At 36.3% G+C, this 26809-nt stretch overlaps 1 long non-coding RNA gene across 19 annotated transcripts in view; it reads left to right on the top strand.

The window, feature by feature from the left end:
- The window catches only part of LOC147824090 (uncharacterized), a 160721-nt gene that overhangs the window by 34628 nt on the left and 99284 nt on the right, over positions 1-26809 (top strand). For 9 of the 19 annotated variants that reach the window (XR_015442881.1, XR_015442875.1, XR_015442876.1 and 6 more), the window contains one exon: positions 13328-13501. This is a non-coding gene — a long non-coding RNA (uncharacterized LOC147824090). Of the gene's footprint in view, positions 1-689; positions 832-13327; positions 13502-26809 lie in introns of all 19 variants that reach the window. The other 10 variants (XR_015442888.1, XR_015442873.1, XR_015442871.1 and 7 more) reach the window with 3 other exon arrangements.

Below are 26809 nucleotides of genomic sequence, written 5' to 3' on the forward strand. Positions count from 1 at the left end.
AACTATTTCTAGGCAAATGTATTCAGTTGCAAATTGGGCCCCCTTCGTTGTTTTTTTAATATTCTTTTTGCTATATTTTAACTTCTACAGCACTTAGAAGGCAAACACTTCAAAGGCGGAGTCTTTACATAGCCTCCATTTACACTCACTTGAAAATTCAGCACCGCCGGTGGGTAATGACCGCTGGCTCTTCACTGACTGATTATGTTTCCTAATTTATTGTCTCTGTTTTCAGTATCCTTCAGCTAAATTCACCTTTCCTCACCCGAAAATTATTTTTGCTCACTCAGTAAGTGACCTTGCTTTTATTACTTGCATTCATGAATATGCTCGTTGTCTCCATGGATTAAAATATATATACTACATTAGTGGAAAGCATGGGACCATCAAACGTTTTTACCACTATAAGTTTTCATTGTTTTGTGGTAAAAACATTTTCTTCCTTCCAATTACAGTAAATGTTATGTGACCCCTTTTAAGATACAAAAAAAATGCATCTCCTTTTATTATATTTTATGTTTTGGACAAATGATGCTACTGTATTATAGCTAAATATATTTTAATAGTTGGTTTGATTTAGTTGAAGGAAGAGAAACAATTTATTTTTCCTCATTTCATACAAATGAAAAAATCCACCCTAAAAATGTTTGGACTGAATCTTGCCCTTTCTTTTCTTATTGTTTCCAAAGACATCAAAGCGAGTTGGCCAAGACTGAGAAGCAAGTCGTACTCAGGAAGCTGCCCCCCAGGGTGACTTTGCAGGCTTTGCCTTTCCGACCTCTACAGCAGGTGGCTCGGTTCTGTGCAGCACCAGCTCCTCTCACCCTCCTGGTAATAACTAAAATGATGCCCACTTGGAAAGGTCTTCACTAGAAAAAAAAAGACAAGAGAACCCTCTGCTCAACCTTGATATTTTCAATCACTTCTTATGCATTTCACTTGTAGTTATCACACTTCACGCTGATTTCATTTCAATGGAAGTTTCCTTCAGCCAAGTACCTTATTTTATTGTTATTATTGTTTATTATTGATAATTATTCACCATTGTAGTCACAAAGCTAAAGAGCACCCATTGTATAACAGGCTTTCTGTTGAAAATAGGAAAACAGCAAGCAAGGTAGAAAGAAAGGGAGGAAGTGCTTACTTTGATTTCTTTCCATTGCATTGGTTTTAAAACATAATTGAGTGAATGGTACCCACCAAAGATCTCAGGTTCTATCTAATCCCTGGGCAAAGTGTATGTTACCTTACCTGGTAAATTTTGAAGGTATGACTCAAAGTAAGAAAGTTAATGCGAAATTGTCCTGGATTCCAGATGGACTCCAAATGCCATCCTAAGTTCCTCCATAAGAGAGGCAGGGGCAAGCATGCAGACAGGTGTCCTGGAAACAGACAGAGTGATGTGGCTTCAAGCAAAGGAATGCAGATAGCGGAGAGAAGTCGGGAAAGCAAGGATGGGTTTTCCTCCAAATCTTCAGAGGGAGGCTGCCCTTCCACAGGAAGGTCTGGGCCTGCTGAAGCTCCTCCTGGCCTGCAGAGGGGGACATAGTAATATCAGTAGTTTCAAGCCACCATACTTGGGATAATTTGTTACAATGGTGATAGATAATTCAAATATGCAATATAGAAAATAAAATAGTAATTAAACATCTACATATCTATACTCAAACATAGCAAATATCATATACATTTATCATTTACAACAGAATTTGATTTTTTGAAACAGGGTCTTGCTATGTAGCCCAGGCTGGCCTCAAACTCCTCCTGCCTCAGCCTCCCTAGTGCTGGGATCACAGGCATGCACCTCCATGCCTAGCCAGAAATTTTAAAGACATTAAAAAATAGTAATATAATACTTCCTCTCATTACAAAATAGCTACTCTGCTGATATAGGATGAATTTCTCTCACTGGTGCTTTCATATTTTGTATTACACATTATGGATATCTAAACAATATGTAATATTATGATATATTTAATTTTAAATAAATCTTAACTACTATGTAACTCATAAATCATTTCTATCATTTTGCAATTTACGTATATCTTTTGAAAGGGATTTATCTGGTTTTTAATATGTTTAAATTTTACAAAATGCAATAATATCTCTTACCATGTTTTTTACACATTTATTTAAGATTTCCTTGACTAGTATTTTTAGAAGTTGTTTTGCTGGGTTGTTGGAAAAAACAGCTCTAGTGGCAATTGGCAGATTTTTATACAAAGATTGTGCTTACATGTAATTCACAATGAGCCTGTAACTGTTTCTATTTTCCCATGTGCTAGAGAGAAATTAGTATGATAACTTTCTTCCAATTGGTTAAGAATGAAATAACTCATAGTTTTAAACAATTTTCCATTTTCTTGACTATAAATGATATTGAATATTTGCAGATTTAACTTCACATACTTTAACACTTTGAATTTTTCTGTAAATATTCTTGAACTTTTGAGAGGGAGAGACAATGAACTCATTTTAGGGATTATTTTTATATTATGGATACTAATTTTATTTAATTTATATTTAAAATATCTTCTAACAACCTATTGCTTATGCTTTCCTTTTCTTCTAGGCCTTTTCTCATATATTAGTTTGGGCTTTTAGATTAATGTAAAAAAATTTATTGTTTCTTTGTGCTGTGTAAAACTACCCCTATATATGCCTTACAGAATTAATTTTTTCATTGTTAGGCCTTTAATCCAATCTTCACAGAATTCATACTTGCAATGAAATGAGACAAAAATATAATTTCATTACTTTTACATTGTAAGAAACATTTTCAAACAAGTATATAATAGGAATAAAAGGAATGTGTATTTGGAAACTTTAAAATATAGACTATCAAATAAAAAAACAGAAACAAGAGGAAAATGTGGTACCAAAATGTTTAAATATGTTTTGTGTTTACTCCTCCACCCTCTGAAACAATGCTTTGACACTCTAGCCCTCATTATAAATTTATCTTTTCTTCTAATATTGACATAAAATCTCTTAACCTCATCAAAAATCTTTGTTTGAAGAAAAATGAAAAGTTCAACTGTAAGTCAATATTTAAAAGTGACAAATACCTCCCTTGAATTTTAGACTAATCGTAATTCAAGCTGTAGGAGAGTTATGTGTGCACTAGAAGGTAATTATGGTGGTTTCTAAGTGTCAATAGTTTCACAGTAACACCAAGACTTGGCTCATTCAACAGCTCAGCGGAGAGCAGAGAGTAAAAAAGTCAACATCCCTGGCTTCTTGGACCAAGCACCACAAAGGGATGGGGATGAAGGTAGACTAAAATTTGATATATTAACAAAGAAGGCTGTTTTAGCTATTGACAGATTATATAAAAGTCATAAAACTAATTCATAGGATAGTGATTGATGGATATACACTGCTTAGGTATAGTGGTAAGGAGTTAGAGCTTGTGTTTACGCGTCCCTCTGTGCTTAGGCAAATGAGGTGGGGCTTTTTTGAGGTTGGCTGGATCTAGAGCGTCTAACTGTTGGAAATGATTCATGGTGCAATGTTCGGCTCACAGGGTGCTAGGATTAAGCGTGTGAATTCTACCCACCCTAAGTAGTCTGAATAAGATAAAAGGGACAGAAAGAAGCTGCTAAGATCCCTTGTTGCTTTTCTACCTTCAATCTGCCATGACCTGTTGCCCCTCTGCCATGCTACCCTGCCTTGGAGCCAAGTGATTATTACTGAAACCTGTGCAAACTGTGAGCTAAATAAACCTCTCTCCCTTTAACTTTGGGTGTTGGGTATTTTATCTCAGCAACAAGAAGAGTAACTAAGACATAAGGAAAGACAGACATCTCTGCAGAAATGACTAATGGTTGATAGTGACTTCAGTGACCAAAGCAGACTGCCCTGCTAGCCATAAGGAAAAATACTTCAGGGAGAAAGAAGTGGATATATAAACAGTGCACTTGGATGTATGTGAAGAAGACCCAAGGCAGTTAATATGGCTACAGCACAGGAAACCAAGGAGACAAGAAATCCTGTGTCGGGGAGTACTAATTTTCTTCCAAAGAAAGAGAGAGCTCCAAGTAAGGATGTAGTTTGGTTTGATTTATGCTCCAAAGGCTTCTTTTGGATAACAATAAATAGATGAATTAAAGGGAGACAAGTTTAGCCTAAGTGGATCAGTTTAATATTGTAGACATTGTAATATTGTAAGCAGAAATATTGGAGTTCTGTATTAAGGTTAATTGTAATAAAATATGATATATTTAAGATATGAATACTATTTTACATACCTTTCAGAGATTATATACATATATTTCATATGTATATAATTTTGAAGCTGACTTGCTAATAAAGAAAAGAACTGAAAAGAGGGAAATGAAGGAATCTAGGATGGTTTCATGGTTTGGAGCTGAAAAAGTGCTATTGGTTCATCATTTATCAACCTGAAGGAGACTGGGAAGGCGTGTTTAAGTTGTTGAGTAGTGGTAGGAATTAAGTTCTACTTCAGCAATGATAGGAGATGCCTACTAGACATCCAGATAATTCATATAAATTATTATTTGGCTGGGGAATGCAGCTTAACGGTAAAGTACTTGCTTAGTACTAGCAAGGCACTGGCTGCACCATTACTTGGTGATATCACACAGTATTGTGGGACTGCAATACATGTGGTCCACTGTGGACTGAAACATGAAATGGCACATGTTCTATATCCATGGTGACCACATCCATAGACCTAAACTATACAGTTACAACTGTAACCAATAAAAATTTTTTAATTTCAGAAAATTCCAAAAATTAATATTTCATTTTGCATATACTGAGCACTGTGTTGAACCTAAGTGAAGGAAGCAATGTGTAAGTGTACACCACTGTGGCCAGCCACAGCTTATAGTTCCTCTGCTTCTTGCACTGGTCATTTAAGCATTGTTTCCCTCATGTCTTTTTTTGCTTTTTATTAGGCCTACAAATGGTGTGTCTATATTGAACATGTACAGACTTTTTCTGTACCATATGTATATTAACTATTTTAAAATGATTTATAATGTATTAGGCATTGTAAGCAGTCTAGATAGATTTAAAGTATGGGGGAGTTATTGTTTAGTTTACATGCAAATTCTACAACTTCTACATAAGGATTTGAGCATCCTCAATGTTAGTGCTCACAGGAAGTCCTATTGTGAATACTTTGGGGTGATTGTGAGTGAAAGTATCAGTGACCCTTTTAACAGATTTAGATTATGTAATTAAAATTATGGAATGCATGAGAGTGAAAGTGGCCAAAATAAACTGGAAAAGGAGACACAAAGTTGGCTAACTCACACGTCCGAATTTCAGAAGATATTGTTACCTTGACATAAGGATAGATATCTCTATCAGTGGGATAGAACTAAGAGTTCAGATTTTTGACAAAATCTCCAAGACCATTAAGTAGGGAGAAAATAGTTTTAACAAGTGTTGCTGGGATAATTGGATATCTATATGCAAAAGAGTGAAGTTGGATTTTGACCTCATGTTAATTATAAAAAATAATTTTGAATCAAAGATTTACATTAAAAAGATACATCTATAAAACTACTAGAAGAGAGGGATAAATGTCTGTGATCTAGGGTTTGGCAATATTTTCTTAGATGTGACTTTCAAAATACAAGCAACAAAAGTTAGATGAACTAATCATCATTTTGTACACCATCGATTATAACAAGAAATCAAAATGACCCATAAATGTGAGAAAATATTTTCAAGTCACATGTCAGACAAGGATCTGGTATGAAGAATGTATGTTTAAAAAACTCTTACAATTCAACAACTAAAAGACAAATAATCAAATTAAAAGGAGAAAAGTATCTAAATAGATATCTCATTAAAGAAATGTGCAAATAGGCAATATGCACATGAAAAATTGCACGACAACATTTTTCATTAGGGAAATGAAAATTAAAACCACAATGAAAAATCTCTTCACTCTCAGTAGGATCATTACAGCTAAAATAGATGAAAAATAACAAATGTTAGTAAGGATATGGAGAAAATGAAACCCTTTGTCCTGGTGATGCTTGTGTGAAATGCTGTAGATATTGTGAAAATATTTTAAAAAGTTAAGCACAGTTTTGACATGATGCCACTCTTGAATATCTACCCTTGAGAGACAAATGGACATATCCACACAAATCTTTTATGCAAATGTCTAGAGTAACATAATTTTTAACAACCAAAATGTGGAAATGATTTCAATGCTCATCAATTTATGAATGAATAAGTATATGACACTGTATGTGCATGCAGTAAAATTATTCATCAATAAAAAGCAATGAATAAATGACATGCACTACCATGTCAGTGATCCTTAAAAATGTTACCTAATTGAAAGTCGCAAAAGACCATACATTATATGATTCTATTCATATGTAATGATAGAATAGACAAGTCGATATACAAACAGAAGGTGAATCAGTTGTTGCCAGGAATTGAGAGGTCATGGAAATTGAGACAGATTGATGATTGGTAGATGATTTCATGAGTCAAAACATGTGGTAAAATTAGATTTTCATGATGTTTGTATAACTCTGAGAATATACAAAAAGTATTTTAGTTTTATACTTTAAATAAGTGAAATGTGTAGTACGATAGTGTGGATATTAAATAAATTTAAGCATAAAGTAAAAGAATAGGAAACAGGGAGCTAGGTCTTTTGCAAATGTGAAGGAGATCAAGAGATAGAGGTAGTAGGGAGTCAGAGGAGGAGAAGGGGAAATAAAAATAATTAGGATGTGTTATGTTCATGTAGCAACTCCCCATGATGAATGTAATCATTACGCATTGTAAGTGTAAAAAATAGAAAATAGGGCTCAGTGGTTCCGCCGCTGCGCAAGCGCAAGGTCCCCGAGTTTGATCCCCAGTACAAAAGAAAAGAAAAAAGAACAACAGAAAATGCCTTCCAAAGGTCCCCATGTTAAAGCCTTGGTTCCCAGTGTAGCACACCTGGGAGATGCTGGAACCTTTAGGAGAGGCATTGAAAAGAGTCCTCCGGTTATTGTGATTGTTCCCTCAAAGGGACCTGTAGGACAGTGGCCCCGCCCTCTTTTACTGTTTTTCCTTCCTGGTTGATGAGGCCAGGGGCTTTGCTCTAGCATGTGTTCTCCTATGATGTGCTAACTCCACAGGGGCTAGAAGCAATGGAGCCACTTCATTATGCACTGGAAATTTAAGAATCACAAGACAAAATGCTTTTTCTCTTTATAAGTTACATATGTAAGTTATTTAGTCATAGTTACAGGAAGCTAGCACATATGGTGTGTGAATTATTTATCAGTAATCCCGTAGCATAAAAAGCGAACAAAAAACTGAAAAAATAAAGTTTGCAATAAAAAATTCTCTGTACAGAATTGTTTTTCTTTATTAGAAACATCACTACCTGAATTATTTATCCTTCTTTCTATAACTCATACAAGTGTCCACAAAAAATGCCTAATTTGATGCCCTTTTCAGTAATTTTACTATTTAGATACTTCTCTTTATGAAAAATTCAATGTTGTATTTGAACATAAATGTAATAAAAAGGAGCAGAAATAGTAAATAAAGAAGAGATTATTCCTGCTTTACTGCTTTGCCAATGGCCAAATTCTTAGACCTTGTTCATACATCTCTGTATAGAGAACTGCTGTTTATGAATAATGGAAAACAGCCAGGCACTCTTAATGTCTAAAAATTAGTATCGCTCAGTTGCTAACAACATAGTTTTCAAACTCAAACAGTCTGGGATAAAGTCCTGTGCACCAATTACCAAAGTAATGACTTTGTCAAATGACTTATCTTTCTAACACTTGTTTCAGTCACCCAAAATAAAGAATAGCAACATGCACTTTTTTCATTTTGGGTGAAGGAGAATATAAAATGGTACAATAATTGAACCATAATATTAAAAAACATTAATGTAGAAAAAAGAGAGGCAATTGCCTCTGCTGTCATTTGAACAATTTTTGTGCCTTGCATACATGTTAATTTCCCTAATGTTTCCAAAATTGTCTGCACTAAGACACCTCTTTAACCTTTGTAGCATAAAATTAATTATTAAGATACCGTTTTCCCCAAATAGACTCACATTCAGCTAGATTAATCACCACCATCTTTCCTATCAAAGGGACAGCATATTTGGCCACTTCCCAGTATCCACCCAAATCTTGGGTGTGAATCAAGGTAGGTAAATAGGCAGCTGTCTCTAAAATGCAATCAGAAGCACTGTAATGAAAATCACTAGCTAGTATCCATTGTCTTTATATGTTAGCACTCTGCCATAACCTCTTAGTGATTTCCTTCTAACACACAAAATAACCCATTGAGTCAGACTTTATATTCTCTACATTCAAGATGTTTGAGTCCCATAAAGACTAAGCAACTTTTCAATTTTATGAAGTATTTAAACCCCGGAATCCATTTATAAAATGAGATCGGCCTGACTTAGCAATTTTCTCTACACTACATCTAGCACTTACTCAAATGTACCTTTTATCAGTTCTGTGGGGCTTTTTTGTCCTTCTGTAGCCAACCCACCTGGCAGGCTGAGACCTAGGCCCCCTACTTTGTTCTCCCTGACCCAGGGCAAAGGAGGATGAAGGACGGAGACACAGGGAGCCAGATTAACATGTGGACAGCAAGGGGACTCTCACTTCTGGTAGGCAGGGGACCCCCAAGCATCTGGCTCATCTTCCCTTTATTCACCAAAACAGGGGTACAAGCAATCAGAATAACACAAGATTCAACTGCTTTCCAATATCCATCAGTACATATTCTGGTAAACACCTTAATCCCAACGTCTTAACTTTTCCCTAGACCCTGCAATATGCCATCACCATGAGTGCAGGCTTGCTCCTTTGTGCTCACAGAGGAGGCCAATTAGGGCCTCAGTTCCCCTCTGGGCTCCCACAGTTCTTCCACTGAGTTCAACATTTTAGCGATTTTTTTTATTTGAAACAAATATTAAATTAGGGAATTGTCTTATGAAAAAAATTTTAAGTACATATTTTACAAAACAAAATCAAGTATTCTTTTATTTCTAAAAAAAAGACAGTAATTGCTTTGTAAAGAAGCTTACTTTACAAAGTCATACTTTCAGTTCTACCTCTTTGCTCCTGTTATTGCAACAATTCTTTATGGTGCACAGCCCCTCCTCGTATCTGCTGCTTCACTCGCAGCAATTTCAGACACCCACAGGAAACCACTGTCTGAAACTATTAATGGAAATTCTAAAAAGAACAATTCACAAGCTGTGCTTTGCGTGCCATTCCAAAAGTTAGGTAAGAGCCCAGGCCATTCCACTTTGTCCTATCCAGGACACGTCGTTTCTTTATCCAGAGTATCTAGGCTCTTCACGAGTGGGTTAGTGAGTAGTCCTCTTAGTTTGAAAATCTACTCTTGCAATATTGCAATGTTTGTGTTTAAATAGTGTTATTTGATTAATAATGACCCCAAAGCAACATAAGAGCAATGATGTCAAAATTAATTTTGGATGTGCCATAAAAAAGCCATACAGTGCTTCCTTGAAGTGAAAGTTCTTGACTTAATGAGGGGAAAAAAGGAGTATGCTGAGTTGCTAAGATTTATGGAAACTACAAACCTATCTATGAAGTTGTTAACAAGAAAAAAAGATTTTTTTGCTAGTTTTGGAGTTGCATTTCATGCTGATAAAGTTATGGCCACAGTGAATGACTGACGATTACTTAAGAAGGAAAAAGTATTAAAATATAAGATTCAGCACTGTACATAGTTTCAGGAATAAGCTGGGATCTTGGAGCATACTGTGCTTGGATAAAAGGGCTACAGCATTTAACTAAAGTGGAGTGTAGGATTCTTTCATGGAGGATATTCATTTTTTAACTGTTAATAAGGTTGCATTCTCTGTTCCTACTAAAATAAATGCAAAATCACCAAAATTAGATAGTAATGATGGGGAATTATCTCCTGTTAAATTGTTTCTGTCTACTGAACTTGAACAACTTATATTCATGAACCATGCTTTGAGGATGACTTAAAATAATTCTGCCACACTTGCTTGGAGGACATTCACAACCAGAATCAAATAATTATAATTATAAACCATTCTTGAAAAATATAAAGGAAAATTACAATTCAGCTTTCATGATGCATCTAGCTCTTTTAAGGTGGGATACCTTTGAATAAAAACACTTTTGAAACTCTCAGTATAGAGGACTTCAAAGCTAATGGCAAAAACATTTCTAAAAGTGAAATGTTTATTTAACTGCAACCACACTTTATTATTAAATTGAGCAGTTGGTGAACTTGAACTTGTTAATGTTTTTTATTACTCGATATCATTATTAAACACTGTAGAAAAAGAGGATGAATATGCTATTGATGTCACTCATCTAGACCATGGTGTGCTTTCCCCCCATTCTTGTCTATTATCTAATAACCAAGAAAATTTATTTTGTAAAGTAAGTTTTATACTAAGGCACTGGCAGAAAATTTCAAATTTTCTTTTAGGATTTTAATGTAAATTTTTTGCACAGATATTATGTACAGAGCCAATGTGATTGGAGTACTGGCTGCTTGTTCCATTCGTACTTATCCTGTTTATAAAGAAGTTCTGAGACATTAGTATTACTCACAATAATGCCATACATATTCATAAAGTAATATTAAAGGATTATTTTCATGGTGTTGTTATTTGCCACTTATGCAGCAAGGCTTAATGGCCTCTGTAACTATAAATAATCGGCAAATTACAGGCTTTGGTGAATAAATTAAGTCATTTAAAAAGAAAAACTGGAAAATTAAGAATATGCAGAATACTAAGTATCATATATTGTTTAGGCTTAGATTGCAATTCATTTTTGAGCAGGGCAATGTAATTTTGCACATTTGTTCCGATTTGATTTTATCTTTCTTGAATGTTCATGTGTCAGGATATATGTGTTTAGGGGGGAAAGAATGTATATTCACTTCAATTAAATAACAAAATGAATTTGTTGGAAATTCTAAAAGAGTATCATTACCAGTTGCTATGGTTTGAATGCCCCCCCAAAAAACAAACCTCATGGTGACATTTTTCTTGCACTGTGAGGTGTGGGAGGTGCTGGCCTCCTGTGTGGTTATCATCTTGAGAGGTTGGTCTTTATGGAAGTGGACTTGCCATAGAAGTGAGTTTTACTTGCCCGAGCTTTCCCTTACTCCCTCCCTCTACTTACCTTACATGTGGTCTGCTTTTATATGTGATGCATCATGTTTTAACAATGCAAGAAGGCCTTTGCTAATGCCAGAGTCGTGATTTTTGGACTTCTGAGCCTCCAGGATTATGAGTCAGTGAACTTCCATTGTTTATTATTTACTCAGACTGCAATAGTCTATTATAGAAGTCAAATATGGATTAATATGATACTCCTCTCAATACAAACATCCAAAATAAACATTAAATTTGCTCATCTAGACATTTTATTTAATACCAATTGATTAGACTAAACTTTTTCATCAAAAGCAAACGTGATATACAGACAGTAAAATTCTGTCTTAACTGTAATGTAATTTGCAAAAGCATTTTAGGTGTTGAAGAATTTTCCTCTAAATACTTCGGTAATTGGCATAATTCAATTACATGACACACAGGATATAGAAATGAGCTGGATGATATAGCCCTGCTAACTTCTGATTTCTTTGATACCCTAATTATTTGATAATGGATCGAGGTATTTTAAGCCTCAGATAACCCACTGAATTGTGAAATTGAGAGAATCACTATCTGCTGCATTTCCAACCCATTTTATCTTCTGTTGCCACTCCACCTGGTCTCCTACTTTAGTAGAATATCCAGTCTTCGTCCTACTGGCAGTCCCCATCACTTTACCATGCCTAATCTCACTTTTCTCACTATCCTGCTTAAAATCACTCCCCTTTGCAGGTACCAAGGTCTCCCTAATCAACACATCCATCAACAGCCAAACATGGATGGAAAGTAAGAACCAACTGCAAGATATCATAATCACTTCAAATTGTTGAGCACAGACCTCAAATTAACTACGAATGCCAGTTTCCAATCAGTGTTAAACTGGTTCAATCCTTCTTCCTGGTGACTATTTTACAAGTTCTACTTTCTCCTCAAACCTGTACTGTATATTCTCCTCCACACTCACTTTTGAAGGTGATCCTACTAAATATTTCATTTTTAAAAAAGGAAAAATTTCAACTAGGACTTGTACATGCTCATCTGTGCCTGACACCAGTCTGTCTTCCTTCCTGTTACTGTAGGTTAAATGTGCATTCCTGCAAGATCATGTCTCCTTTTTCTATAAAGGTCTGTGTTTTCTTTGTTATTTTAACTTTTTTCTTTGATCTCCTCCCTAATGATAATTTTGGAAGAGAAACAAGGGAAGAGAGGGAAGAAAAAGTCTTGGCTTGTACGTACTGTTGTAATTGGGCTTCTCATTCTCTGGGCCTTGCAGATATTTAAAAGACCTTCTATCCTGGACAATTTCCAAGGCTTTTCAGAAGTCTCTTGCTGCGCTCTTCTGACCAAAGATCCCTTGATATGCCTGATAGTTTTTCAGCTAACACTTTTATCTCAGCTCCACCCTCAGAGGTAGCCACAGAGTCCCTTCCCCCTGCTTGGCAATCTTTGAAGGACGTAAAAAGGCCATATGTCAGACCCTTCCTCCACTTACTGTACCTCTGTTCCCTAGGAAATGGTTTGAAAAACCAGGATGGTTTTTCTCTATTTCAGCGTAGCAGGGGCCTCTTTTTGGAACATTCGAAGTTAGAAGGTGACTTGGTCACTGGGATATGCAGTCATCTGGAAGGGTTTCTAGGCATCTTCCTATCGGTGGATATCAGCTATTAACTGGGACCACAGTGAGGGTTTTGGGCAGACACAGAATTTGACTTTTTCTGGTGGCTGCATGTAGCTGAATTTTATATGTGGTGGGGTAAACTCCAAAATGAATTTCCCAGATACCAAAGTAATTTCATTACTTTTAACGGCAAACTGTTAGAAAACATATAGCATTACTTCTGCCACTTTCTATTTGTTTCAAGTAAGTCACAGTATTACTCAAATTCAAGGAAAGGAGCTGACTCTGAACTCAAAAGTGCCACAGTTCTCAAGGGCATTTGGAAAGGGACATATTGCTGTAGCCATCATTGACAGTACCAAATTGATTCTCCTTTAAAGAAATCTTATTACCTAAATTCTTTCTTCACGCATAAGCTGTCTTTTTTGTTTGTTTATAACCTTGATCTGACTAAGAGGTCAAAGACATGAAATGTTTGATTATGCACTTCCTCAGTAAATTATGTATTTTAGAGTGTCACCTCATTTTAGAATGCCATGCCTTGTCATAAAACTTTAACATTTTTACAGAAAAAAGAAGAGAGAAGTAGCTTTTGCACTATTGTCTGGCATCATCTACCTGGAACCAACAGGGTCCACATTCAGACCACGAAGAAGAGAGACCTCCAGGTGAGAATTCGTAATGGACCTGCCCTTCTCAGCCCCGAGAATAGGAGACTTTCCTTCTTGAAGAGTGTTTAAATGGTGAGAATAACTTGGTTCTTGGAGTTGGAATTTCTGGCTATGACACTTTTAAGTACTTTATGACCATAGCAAGAAGTTTACAAAACAGAGAAGCAAAGTGTAAATATTTAAATAGCTTTATCTTTTAAAAGATTTATGGAATGAAGCAAAGATCTCAGAGTTTTGGAAGCATTTGAAATGCAATGAAAACCTAGGTTTTCTACAAGTGTATTATTATTTAGTGTAAAAATGTATTTCTACAGATCGCATTTTTAGTGAAAAAAATTTTTTGAGTTATGGATTCAATCTCTATCACATTTGTTCATTATGAATTTTTTGCAAAAACTGTACGTATCTGTTTGTGGGTCATGTGTGTTCGGGTTTATATGTGTAAGTGTGGGTGTTTGGGTTTGTATGTGTAAGTGTGGGTGTGTCCTTCAGAACTCATGCAAGTTGCCATCTAGAGGAGGAGAGAAAAAGTTAACAAAATTAACTACAAATCTTAACAAATGGAAGAGTCTTATCACTGCACAAGCTTTACAGGGACTATAATGCTACAACTTTACGTAAAATATAATTTATAGATGAAACACTTTTTTTTTAGAAAACATGGGCGTAATGAGGGTTCATTAAGGTACAACTCTAAGAGCTGTAAAGCAAGACCACATTTCAGATCTCTTTGAAAAGAAGCAGATAATTCTGATTTTTTGTTTATTTTAAGATAGCAGATTTTAATATGGAGAACAGGTCACAGGCATACCTTGCCTTAAAGAAAGGCAAACCCTTCCCTTTCTTCTCCCTGCAAGACGTTTGCAATCCAGGGTGAGCAGTGTAGGTGTGTCTGAGCACAGTTTCCTACTAGATTGGCCATACTCACAAGAGACAGAGCAATAGCTGGACTGAGAGGTACACTTCCTGCTCCTCCTGAAATGTGGGCCTGGGTCTGAAAGGAATCAGCATTACAAGCAGTTAAACCTTATCCTCTGAGTTGGAAAGTTGATCTCTTATCTCTGATTTGGTTAAAAGTTTTATTACTGTAGGGAGTTGAGAGAAGAGTTTCTCATCAAATATGGTGTAAAGTACAGGAAGAAAATAAATACAGGCCTTAAGAAAGGTAGGCTGGGCAATATTTACATGGATCTCAAGTAGCATTTGCAGTGGCCTGGTCATACACTGGAAAGCTATTGTCTAGAGACTGCATCTTGATAAACAAGTGACAACCAAGGAAGATTTGTATTAACACATGTATTTTAGAAAGTAAGCCTCTTAGATACTTCAATATTCCTTTTTAATCTTGACTTTAAAAACTGATATGAATTAAAACATCTTTGGACTTATGAATAAAATGTACAAAATAAATAAAGGAAAATCATCTAAAGGAAGTAGAATTATGATTTGAGGTTTATAAAGTGTACATATTGATTTTATAATAATAAAAAGTGAAGTACAAAAATAGTTTACCTGGTTCAAGTATATACAGTGGTGACAAAATCACATGGATTTTGAATTATATATATTTTAAAAAGTATAAATGAGAGAAAGAAGAATCAAATCGAAAAAGAAAACTTTCAGGAATGGGATTTAGGAGAGAAAATGCATATTATATGCTGGAAAGTGAGTGGTCCAGTTTGTTAGGTCAACAACTGTAAAAAATAGAAAAGCAAAAACCAGAATCACAAAAGTAGGGTGAGTCTCCATTGTCACTGTAAGAATACAAATTTCTCCAGCAATCAGTGGGAAGCATTGAATGTCATTGGGTTAACGTCTTTGGAAACATATTTGATAGCATTATGTAGAGAAGTTGTCAGCCAACACCGAGACATTGTTTTAAAATTTTATTTTAATCATTCAGTCAAACAAATGGAGATCAGAATATACCAAGGGCAGGGTTCAAGGTTGGCTATGAGAACTATTACAGAGGTATAGTCTGTAAGCCTAGATGTCTAGAATAATTTAGAATTAAAAAATAAAGACAATCTGAAGTGATTCTAGTTATTTATAGCTAAGTATTTTGAAAACTAGTATTCGAAAGCAGGCATAAAAATAGAAGAAGAAATATTTGAGTAATAATTAATTAGAAAAGGTTGGAAACTGCCTAACATTTTACATTTGATCTTTTGAGTATCTAGCAGAACAACCAGGCGTGGGGAGTTGTTACTTTTGTTTCAATTAAAAGGTTGGAACCAGGGGTATAAGTCTCTTTCATATTATTCATTGTTCTTGAATGAAACACAATATGATTAGTAGCCATTCTAAACAGCTTGGAGAATACAATCCTAAAAACAATGTAAATAACTGCTACTCTTAATGGCAATTCCAATTGAGTATTAAAAATAAAAAGGAGTCACATAATTGTATTGTGCCAAATACTTGTGTTTGTGTTTGCAATTGTATTCATCTAAGGTAGGCAAAAATGTATAGAAAAACAGGACGCTACAATACACAAGCCTCCTCAAAGGAACAAGTTTTAGGGCATTTATAAGGAAGAGAAATTTTTAATACATCCTTTAAGCAGGATTATGATTTTACACGTACAAGATCTTTGATACATGTATCCTTTCAGAGTCAAGAACAAGCCTTGTTTTATGGCTTAAATTTCCATCTATGTACCACTGCCTTCCAAGTTACATGTCTAGTGTGGACCTCTCTCTGCACCCTGCAGCCTTCCCACCTGCTTCCTCAAGATGTACCATGAGCTTCTCATATTACCACATTCACAAAGGTCATCCTATGAGCTGGGACTTTAGAGAGTAAAAGTAGTGCTACAAATAAGATAATGATATACATGTAAAATGTAACAGGACTCCTTTTAAGAAAATATTCAGTACAATTAAAGTATATAATGTTTGCTTAAAAATAATTCTTCAAAGGCTCAAATATTTTCAAATGGGTAGAAAAGAGAAAAGGCATGGCTATACTTAACAGATTGCTTGTAACACCAGTTTTGACACTAAAACATTCACCTGCAGTCATTTTTTAAAATTCTTTCATTGGTACGTTTTAGATAAATAATACATTTACATTTCTCATTGGGACCTTGCACCTATACATGATGTATCTTGGTTCTTATTTTTTTCCCTTTCCCTGCACTCCCTTCACCCCTCCACCCTTCCCTATTTACAAAGACTTTGTTTCCGTTTTTTCCATTTCTCATAATTTTTCCTTTCCCTTCTTTCCTTTCCCCTACCCCTCCCACTTCCCTTACTCCTTTGGACCTTTTCTTCCTATTTTGCATTATCAATTATTCATTCTAATCATTGGTACATTTTAGGTATACAATATAATGACATTCATCATTGGAAATTTGCACCTTTACATAATCTCTCTTGGTTCTTATATTTTCCCCTTCCCCTGCCCTCCCTTCAACCCCTCCATCCCTTCCTATTTACAAAGACTTTGTTTCCATTTTTCCATTTTCTTATATTAATTCCATTACCCTCTTTCCTTTCCCCCACCCCTCCCATTCCCCTTTCCCCTTTGCCCCTTTTCTTCCTATACCTTTCAATCCTTATTTACACTTTCAGTTTCTCACACTAGGGAAATTACTCAGTATTTACACCTGTGTGTCCTATTTATTTCACTTAAGAGTATCGTCTCAGTGTGCATCCATTCAGCCACAAATTCTCTAATTTCTTATTTTTTAATGTCTGAATACTAATCCATTTAATTAAAAAACCACATTTTCTTTATCCAGTCCCCAGTTGATGGACACTTGGGCTGCTTCCAAGTTTTAGTTATTACCAATTGTGGTGCTATGAACATGGGTGCACATATATCACTGTGGTATGACTCTTTTAATTATTTGGGGAAGATACCCAGCAGGGAAATAGCTTGGTCAAATGGGACTTCCAGGCCTGATTTTTGAGGTATCTCCATACTGATTTCCACAGTGGTTGCACCAGTTTACACTCCCACCAGCAGTGGAGCAGGGTTCCTCTTTCCCCACAGCCCCAACAGCATTGGTTATTGGTTGATTTGATGATAGCAGCCATTCTCTCTGGAGTGAGGTGGAATCTCAGCATTGTTTTCATTTGGATCTCTAGAATGACCAGTGATGTTGAACATTTTTTCATATTTTTATTTGCTATTTCTACTTCTTTGTCTGAGAAATGTCTGTTCATTTCAGATGCCAATTTTCAGATTGGGTCTTTGAATTTGGGACGTCTGATCTTTTTAAGTTCTTTATAGATTTGAGATAGTAGACCTTTGTCTGAGGAATAGCAGGTGAAGATATTTTCCCACATCATGGGCTGTCTCTTCACACGGTAGGTGGTTTCTCTTGCTGTGCTGAAGCCTTTTAATAAGAAGAGATCCCACTTGTTGATTGTTTGTGCTAGTTCATGGGCAACTGAGGCTTTGTTCATAAAATATTTTCCTACACCGATGTCTTCAAGAGTTCTACCTAACCTCTGTTCCAACTGGTTCAGAGTTTCTATTTTAATATTTATATCTTTATTCCATTTTGATTTTAGTTTAGTGCATGGTAAGAGATATAGGTCTAGTTTTAATCTTTGGCAAGTTGAAACCCAATTTTTCCAGCACCATTTATTAAAGAGGGTATCTTTCCTCCAATGAGGGTATTTGGCTCCTTTATCGAAGATGAGATGGCTGAGTGTGTCTGGAGTTGTTTCTGCATCTTCTAATCTGTTCCACTGGTACTCAAGTCTGTTTCTTTGCTAGTACTATGCTGTTTTATCACAGTAGCTTTGTAGTGTAGTTTCAAGTTGGGGATTGTGATACCCCCTGCCATGTCTCTGCTACCTAGAATTGCTTTTGCTATTCTGGGTCTCTTCTTGTTCCAAATGAATTTTTGGATATTTTCTCAAGGACCGTGAAGTATGCTGCTGGGATTTCAATTGGGATTGCATTGAATGTATATAGCAATTTTGGAAGTATGGCTATTTTCACTATATTGATCCTTTATAACCAGGAGCAAGAGATATCTTTCCATTTTCTGATATCACCTTCAATCTCTCTTTTCAGAATGGCATAGTTTTCAGAGAAGAGGTTTTTGATTTCGTTCATTAGGGTGATTACTAGGTATTTCAGTTTTTTGGATGCTATTGTGAAAGGAATTATTTGCCCTATTTCTCTCTCAGTGAGTCTGTCATTGGTGTAGAGGAAATCCATTGATTTTTGTGTGTTGACACTATAACCAGCTACTTGACTGAATTTGGATATTAAGTCTAGAAGACTTTTGGTGGAGTTCTTGGGGTTTTCTATATAGAGTATCATGTCATCTGCAAATAATGACAATTTGACTTCTTCATTACCTATCTTTATTCCTTTTATTTCTTTCTCTTTTCTAATTGCCGTGGCTAATGTTTCCAGAACTATATTGAACAAGAGTGGTGATAGTGGACATCCTTGTCTTGTTCCTGATTTTAGTGTGAAGGATTTCAGTTTTTGACCATTTAGTATGATATTGGCTGTTGGTTTTTCATAGATGCCTTCTATCAGTTTGAGGTAAAGACCATCTATTCCAATTTTCTGTAGGGTTTTTATCATAAATGCATGTTGGATATTGTCAAATGCTTTTTCTGCATCTATGGAGATAATCATATGGTTTTTGTCCTTGACTGAACTGATATAGTGTATTACATGGATTGATTTTCATGTATTGAACCATCCCTGCATCCCCGGGATGAATCCCACTTGATCAGGGTATATGATGTTCTGCATTCTGTTTGCCAGTATCTTATTAAGGATTTTTGCATCTATGTTCATTAGTGAGATTGGCCTATAGTTCTCTTTTTCAGTTGGGTCTTTCTCTGCTTTGGGGATCAAGGTGATGCTTGCTTCCAGGAATGAATTTGGGAATATTGCTTTTCTTTCAATTTCATTGAAGAGTTAAACAGTAGTGGCAATATTTCCTCTCTAAATATCTTTTAGAATTGAGCAGTGAAGCCATCAGGACCTGGGCTTTTCTTAGTTGGTAAGTTTTTAATTACATTTTCAATTTCCTTGATTAATATTGGGTTGTTTAGAATTTTTAGGTCTTCTTCCTTCAACTTTGTTGATTCATAAATATCTAGGAATCTGTCCATTTCTCCTGTGTTTTCCATCTTATTGGAGTATAGGTCCTGGACGTAGGTATTGATGATCCTCTGGACTTCTGCTGGGTCTATTGTAATTTCACCCTTTTCATTCCTAATTACATGGATTTGAGCCTTTTCTTTCCTTTTTCTGATAAGCTTGGCTAAGAGTTGTGAATTTTGTTTATTCTTTCAAAGAACCAACTCTTGGCTTCATTGATTTTTTTGTATAGTTCTCTTAGTCTCCATTGCATTGATTTCTCCTCTGATCTTTATAATTTCCTCCCTTTTATGAGCTTTGGGTTTGTCCTATTCTTCTTTTTCTAGAAGCTTGAGGTTCAGCATCAGGTTGTGTAATTGGGCTTACTCTGTTTTCCTAATATGAGTATTCACTGCTATGAATTTCCCTCCTAAGACTCCTTTCATTGCATCCCATAGATTCCAATATGTTGTATTGTCATAATTGTCATTTAATTGAAGGAACTGTCTGATCTCTTCTTTAATTTGCTCTGTGACCCATTGGTTATTCAGAAGTGTGTTATTCAATTTCCATGTGTTTATGAAATATTTGGGTTTCTTTTGCTATTGATCTCCAATTTTATTGCAGTACCATCTGATAATATACAGGGGATAACTTCAAATCCTTTGCATTTACGTAAACATGTTCTATGATTGAGTATGTGGTCTCTTTTGGAGAACAGCCCATGTGCAGCTGAAAAGAATGTGTATTCTGATTTTGTGGGGTGAAACACTCTGTAAACATCTGTTAAGTTCATTTTTTTAAGAGTTCAATTGAGTTCTAGTATTTCATAACTGATTTTTCATCTAGTTGATCTATCTATTTGTTACAGTGGGGTATTGAGGTCCCCCACTTCTATTGTATTAGTGCATATATGGCTTTTCATATCTGTTAGTATTTGTTTTATGCAGTTGGGCACACTAGTGTTTGGTGCATAGATGTTTATGATTGTCATTTCTTCCTCTTGGATTGTTCCTTTTACAAAGATGTAGTGTCTTTCTTTGTCTCTCTTAATCAGTGTTGGTTTGAATTCTACTTGATCTGCAAAGAGGATAGCTAGTCCTGCTTTTTCAGGTTCCTGTTTCATGGAGTATTGTTTTCCCCCCTTTTACTCTCAGCCTATAAGTTTCTTTTTAAATTAAGTGTGTTTCTTGTATGCAGAATATTGTTGGATTTTGCTTCTTGACCCATTCTTCCAGTCTATTTCTGTTGATTGGTGAATTGAGACCATTAACATTGATGGTTATGTCTGATACATCTCAAGTTATGAGTGTCATGACTTTTTCTTTTTGTGGGCTTGGCCCCCTTTTCATTTAATTTCTTGTCAAATATGATGGATTCATTCTGCTGTGCTTCCTCGGGTTGTGATCCTCCTTGTCTTTTCCTAGGATATTGTCTAAAATTTTTTGGAGTGCTGATTTGGTATTCATGAATTTCCTAAGATGCTTTCTGTCATGAAAGTATCTTCTTTCTCCATCAATTTTGAAAGATACTTTTGCAGGGTACATCAATCTGGGTTGGAGGCTGTTTTCCTTTAGGGCTTGGAATAAGTCACTCCAAGCTTGTCTTGCCTTGAGGGTTTGCTTTGAAAAGTCTGCTGTGATTCTGATGGGCTTTCCTTTGTATGTGATTTGTTTCTTTTCTCTAACCACTTGTAGAACTTTGTTCTTCTGTTGTGTTTCTGGAATCTTAACAATCATATGCCTATGTGTAGATTTTTTTGATCAAGGCTATTTGGAGTCGTATATGCCTCAATATCTGAATTTCAAGTTCTTTTCCCCTGCTTGGGAAGTTTTTTGCCATTACTTCTGTAAACAGTTTTTTTTAATGTCCTCTGCACTCTCTCCTGTTTCTTTGTTGACTCCAGTCAGTCTTATGTTATTCTTCTTTGCATTGTCTAGCAGCTGCTGGATTGATTTCTCATGGTCCCATTTTGAAGCAATTTTTCTTTTTCTGGTCACTAAGTCCAATCTTATCTTCTGTATCTGAAATTCTGGCCTCACATTGCCTCATTCTGCTGTGTAGACTTTCAGTGGAGTTTTTGATCTCTTGGAAATCTGTTTGCATCTGTTTTATGGATTCCATTTGTTTCCTATGTTGGGATTGCATCATGCTCCTCAGCTTCTCTCTAGATTTATTAATCATATCTTGCACTACAAGCACAATCTCTGCTATTATCTGAGAAATTATTTCTGATTTCATTTTTTCCAGATCCTCTTTTGTTGCCAGTTCACGAAGTCCAGGTGGTTGAGTATCAGAGCATTTCATCTCATTTCCTTTGGAGGTTGCTGTAGGTGATCTGAAAGTTTGGTTTTGAAACTTGTTTATGTGTCTTCTCATTTTGACGGGTGAGGGGGTGGTATTGGTGCCAGCACAGCTCACCTCCTCTGGGCTGGGAGCAGTGGAATGGTGGCCCAGAATCCCCTTCCTCTGGGCTGGGAGCGGTGGAACTGTGGTCTGGCAGCCCCTTCCTCTGGGCTGGTAGCTATGGAACCTCGGCCCAGAAGCCCTTCCTCTGGGTGGGGAGCAGTGGAATGGCGGCCCAGAAACCCTTCCTCTGGCCAGGGAGTGGTGAAATGGCATCCCAGAAGCCCCTTTCTCTGGGCTGGGAGTGGTGGAATGGTGGCTAGAAGCCCCTTCCTCTGGGCTGGTAGCTATGGAACCTCAGCCCGGAAGCCCCTTCCTCTGGGCGGGGAGCAGTGGAATGGTGGCCCAGAGGCCCCTTCCTCTGGGCTGGAGTGGTGGAATGGCAGCCTAGAAGCCCCTTCCTCTGGGCTGGGAGTGGTGGAATGGTGGCCAGAAGCCCCTTCCTCTGGTCTGGGAGCAGTGGGTGCAGTCATTCTTGTGTAATACATTCTGGGTGTGTGGTGGAGGGGGTTAGCTTGTATTTTTATTGGTAAATTGGATGGAGGTACAAATTATGTGTGTACCACATCCAATTCTAAAGTTTTTATGTAGTAAATACTTTACCTCATTTTTCTGCAACAAAATGTATTTTCTTCACATTATTTCATTTTTACTATAAATGATGAATCATTTTATTGTATTTATAATAAATAGTAATTGTAATTTTGTCAGATATTTCACTGGATCACTATAAATGTCTAAAAGTTTTACTTCCAGTGAATAAATTGAAGGGGAGAAAAATCAAGCCATTATTGGAATTAACTATTTTTCTATTTTTAACATTTAATATCTTTAATATAAGACTTGACTCCTACAATTGTGAAGTACTTCTATTAATGGAGTTATAACTTCATTTTTCATATGTACATAAGAAAATTCAAAATATAAAATGTCAAAAAGTTTTAGTACAGTAATTTTATCTAAGTGAGAAGTCAAGTTTCAGAAAGTGATTAGTTAAACATAATTTCTGCAGTTACATGTATTAAATCATTATCACTGGTCAAAATCTTTACAATTAACTATAAATATTTGAACTGGATGCTGTGCACAAAATCCAAGATTCAAGAACCAACACAGTCAGCTTCCAGTGGGGGTCCTCTTCTTGGCTTGCAGCTACGTGCCTCACAGGGGACTCTTCTCTGTGCTTATCTCATGAGAGTGGGGGTCAATATTGCCCATCTAATCCAGGTACTAATCTATTGCCTTAAGACCCACCCTTGTGATCTGCACTAATTAACTCCCCAAAGGGCTTATTTCCAAATACAGCCACATAGTCATGGGAATTTAGGGTTTCAACATGTGATTTTAGGAGGATGCAATTTAATCCATGGCATCCATATAATAGAAGAGAAAACTAACACACTCTGTAAGTGCTTGTTATCAACTTTCTTCAAAGGCATTAATCCATCGGTAAATTTGTGATTAAAATAATCACTTTAACTTTTTTGAGCTCTTTGCTGTCAAAGGGCTTACTGCATTATCAAACACAAACATAATATTTTAAAAGATTTACCGTAATTTAGATAATAAAATCATTACAGCAAAAATATTCAGTTTAGTCTCTCTATCCTGGGGAGCAGAAATTCCCTACTTCTATTTCCTGTACATATTTCACATATATCTATCTGTCTTATATTTGCCTGCACTTTCTTCAAGCATGGCAGGGAGTTGTAGGCTTGGAGTCCTGTATCTTGCAGGTAAAATCATGCCATACATGTCCAGGTTGAAAGTTTTCCTGCCTCCACCAGATCAGAAGGAGTTAGCTACTATTATCCACATAAAATTAATGAGTAGGTCTCCTGCCTACAATCCTTGAAAGGAGAAATATCAGTTATCTGTGACTGGAAAGGTCACAAAAGAGTGACAAGTTGACTTCCGTCCTTCTCCCAGATTTAGCCAAGAATTAGGTGAAAACTTTGCCCATGCCATTTCCCAAAACTATGACAGAAGCTGCAAGCACTCGCTGGGGTAATTCTACATGTAGTTTATTGTAATGGAATCATGTGTGGAGGTTGAATGGCTACCTCCCTGCAACACCTCCAAAAAGATCTAGCTATCTAGAACACTGGAATGCAAATTTATTGTTGAAAAGGTCTTGCACTATTTATGGTGGTATATGCCTGTCATCCAAGCACTCTGGGAGGCTGAGACAGGAGAACCACAAGTTGGAGCCCAGCCTGGGAAATTTAGCAGGTTAGCAGAGCCCTGTCTCAAAATATAACATAATTTAAAAAATAAAAAGTGGGCTCATAATGAAGACATTGGGTTCAGTCCTCATTAACACACACACACACACACACACACACACACACACATATACTGTCTTGGCAAATGTCTTAGTCAGCTTTCTGTTGATTTACAGGAGGAGAAGTTTATTCTGTCCTGATCTTGGAGCTATCAGTCCATGGTCAGAGGCCTCCAAGGTGGGAACGGCATGGAAGAAGGGTGTGCTGGAGCAAAGCTGCTCAGTTTGTGGCAGCTGGAAAGCAGGCCACAGGGGAAGAGCCTCCCAGGGAGAAATACGCCCAAGAGCATGTGGCCAGTGCCCCACTGCCTCCAACCTGGCCCCACCTTCTAAGAGCACAATTAGCTATGAAAACCTGTGGATTAATCCACTGATGAGTGTAGCACCCCATGATTCCCTTTTTGGGAATCTCAGTCTTTTTAAGGTGACAGTGAAGCTTAACGGACACAGCAGATAAAAGATCTTAATATGTCATCTTGGATTTGAGGTGGGCTCTAAATTCAATGTGTCCTTAGAAGCAGACAGAAGGAGAAAATATACACAGAGAAGAAGGTGAGAAGAAGATGGAGGCTGAAATAGGAATGATGTATCCACAAGTCCAGGAGCACCAGTAGCCACCAGAAGTTAGAAGAGAACCTAAAAGGAATTTTCTCAGAACTTCCAGAAGGAAGACTTCTGGTTGCCAGAGCTGTGATAGAATAATCTTCTATTGGATTAAGCCAACCAGTTTTGTGCAATTTATTATGGAAACCAGATGAAGCAAACATATTACTAATATCAATATTTTGTAAAAATATGAAATATCAGGAAACATGCCAAACTGGGAAGGACATGAACCATACATCTAAACCAGAAATGTTTGTGAAAACTGCTTAAAGCGTATCTAAGAATCACTATGTCCAAAAGAACATCTTTAAATCAACTTTTAGGATTTTCTTTCTTAGTTAATAATCCCATGTGTCCATTTACTCAGTTCAAAATGTAGTTCCCTACACTGCTCCCTTTTAAGCATATATTGAAACTATTAGTGAATTCTATAAGCTCTGCCTTTGAAATGTATCTAAAGTCTACCACTTTTTATCACCTCTAATATCTCTATTATTCTCTTTGGTCCAAGCTGTCATCTGCATCTACCTCGTATTTGTCTTCCTGCTTCCAACTTTGATTTGTTTTCATCTTTAAACACAGAAGACAAAAAGAATTTTTTAAAATTTAAGTTGGGGATGTAGTTCAAAGGTAGAGCACTAGGCTAGCAAGCCTGAGGTCCTGAGTTTGGTCCTCAACACCAAAAACAATTAAAATCAAAAATTAAATCACATCATGTAACTGCTAAATCAAAAGTCGCTTAAACACAATGATTCCCTAAAAAAAACTATGCTGAAATCTTAGCACCAGGTCCTCAAGTAGTTACCTTATTAGGAAATGGGGCCATTGCAGATATAATTAGTTAAGATGCAGTTGTACTAGTTAGGAGGAGTCCTCAATCCACCATGGTTGGTGCATGTATAAAGAAAGAGGGACATATAGGGAGAATGCCATAAGAGGTAGAGCCTGGGGAAATACAAGTACACACCAGCAATGCCATGATCAATGGTCTCTACTAGAACCTAGGAAAGACCAGTAGGGGAATTCAGACTTCCAGCCCTCAGAGGGACTATGGCCCTGCTGAGGTCCCAAGACATCTGAATTTCAGAACTGTAAGAACTCATTTCCAATCTCTTCATACACTTAGTTTGTGGTACTTTGTTATGGCAGCAACAGGAAACTAAGATAGCACGTTATCCTAGATAAAGGCCAATAGCATTACTATGACCTATTTGCTTTCTGTGGAGTTTGGGTCCCATCTTGTCCACAATCTCATTTCCTCCTCCTTTTGCTTGCTCCTACTCAAGCCACATTGTTTTTTTTGAGTATTCCTCCACTCTCCTAGACAAGCTCTTGCCTGAAGGAGTTGGTGTTTTCTGTTCTCTTAGAAAGCTGTTACCTCCAGATTCTAATTCCTTACTTCAGTTTACAACTTTGAGGTCTTAGTGCCAATGTTAGCATCTCAGCTAGATTCTCCTTGATGACATATTGATAATTAAAATGGCGTTTTCCAAGTATTTGGTATTAATTTCTTACTTCTTTCCATAGCACTTTTATGTAATTACCTCTTATATATAAATAATTTCTTTATTTTTCATATTTAAATGCCATTATTTAATTAGTGCTTAGAAGAGTAACTGACAGACAGAAAATACTCAAGGCATTACTTGAAATAATCTATATGTTTAATGTGTGGCAAGGTCAAAGAAATTTGAGAAATTTAATATGACTGAAGTTGATTTTTGCTTTCTTAGCAGAGTATGATAAAAAATAGTGAAAATTTGCATTGCAAACACTGCATCAAAGATTTAGAATTTATCCCCTAGTTAAGTGTTTACAGAATTGTGTGGTTAAATTTTTGTTACAGTTTCTTATTACAGAACACTACAGAGAAATTCTTACTCACAAAATTATGTAAAACATAAATTTAAGCTGATCTCTAAGAAGAACCTGTAGCTCTCAGCATCTCGCCCTCTGTTACTCAGCCCCCTCCAACACCTGAATGCCACTGTGTTTATCTAAAAAGCAGAAGTTAAAGA

Source organism: Heterocephalus glaber, unplaced genomic scaffold (assembly GCF_053883595.1).
Source record: "Heterocephalus glaber isolate CG9 unplaced genomic scaffold, H.glaber_assembly_v1.0 deba00001555, whole genome shotgun sequence".
Lineage (NCBI taxonomy): Eukaryota > Metazoa > Chordata > Mammalia > Rodentia > Bathyergidae > Heterocephalus > Heterocephalus glaber.